The sequence below is a fragment of the Pygoscelis adeliae genome, unplaced genomic scaffold (genome assembly GCF_000699105.1).
Source record: "Pygoscelis adeliae isolate BGI_AS28 unplaced genomic scaffold, ASM69910v1 Scaffold34, whole genome shotgun sequence".
Classification (NCBI taxonomy): Eukaryota; Metazoa; Chordata; class Aves; order Sphenisciformes; family Spheniscidae; genus Pygoscelis; species Pygoscelis adeliae.
This window is the reverse complement of record NW_008824658.1, coordinates 6,371,544-6,372,889: the sequence shown is the minus strand read 5'-3', so window position 1 is coordinate 6,372,889 and position 1,346 is coordinate 6,371,544.

Genomic DNA, 1,346 nt, shown 5'->3' with positions numbered 1-1,346 from the left:
TGGGGGGGGGGCCCCCGCCGCGCCCCGGCTTCTTCAGGCTGGGGCTCGGGCGCTCCGGTCCTGCCGCAGACACTCGCTGTTGTTTCAGGGCCAGATTTCCACCAAAGCTCCATGCTGGAGTCTTGCAATACAACCTAGCCAGCTGTTTGGGTGCTCAAACACCGCCGAGGGCGAGGAACTGTGACTCCCGGGCAGAGCTGGGAAGCACGGCGGAGCTCCGCTGTCATTCAGCATTGATGAGGCATCCTGGACCAGCCGGCAGGTCCTTACCGCAACATCCCAAAGGAAGTATTTGGGCCGTAGGCTGGTCCCGGATTTCAAAAGCAGCACAGGAGATAAGCAGTTGCCTGTTTCTCGTGACACAGCTGCTCTGCCTGTGCCCCGTCTCCGGCCAGGCCCTGGGCAGGGACAGGAGCCCCAGTGTGGGTGCTGGTGGGGGGCCCTGGGGTGATCCACCCCTCGCTCCCCAAACGCCTTCGTGCTTTCTGTTTGCTGTTGTTTCCTTAAGGACCTGCAACTCAGCTCCTTTGGGAACAGTTTTTCTGTACCTACGTCTTCTCAGAGATGAAGTTATAGACCAAGAAAAGTCTCTGACTTCTATTATCTCAGAGTGGGGGTGGCAGGAGGGAAATGTCCTGCCGTGGCTCATCTTTTTCTCGTTACAAAATCAGAACCTTGCCGTGAACAAGAGGGAGCCGCTTCCTCCGATGCAGGTCGCAGCTCACGAGCCCTGGGGAGCCCAGGGCCGGGGCCGGGGGAGCCCCGGCGGTGCCGCAGCCGCCAGAGGTCAGAGCCGTCCCTGGGCCCGCCGGGTTTTAGCCTGTAAAGACATTGTTCAATGCTGGTATCTTTTTGTTTCAAGATTTCATCTATCCTGTGCTTTCTAAACCGCTGAGAGAGGGGAACTTTCTCCCACCACCATGCCTTTGGCTGCTCTTGCTGTTCAGTTTCTAACCACTGTAACCAGAGTGACTGTTTAATCTGGAACTTGCTTTTCCTTCTTCGTTAACTCCTTAGCGTGAGTTTTTGTGCTGCTGGGGGGTCAGACTCAGCTTTTTTCTTAAGGAAAACCACCAAGGAGGTGCTGGATGCTGCAGTGACGTCCTGTCGTGGCTCTTGGAGCAATTGTGATAAGTGAGAGAGACGCAGGGCTGCTCTCGTCGTTATTTCCTTCTCGAGTAGGATGGGCTGAAGCCGCAGCTCTGGGACACACATATGCGTCGCTCGTGGCATCGCTGGGGCCGGGCGGGAGAGCTGAAGGTGGAGTTTGTCCCAGCGCGTTAATGGAAAACAAATGTTTTCCCTGAGTGCCGTGGAAAATGAAACTAGTGTTTCTTATGGAAGAG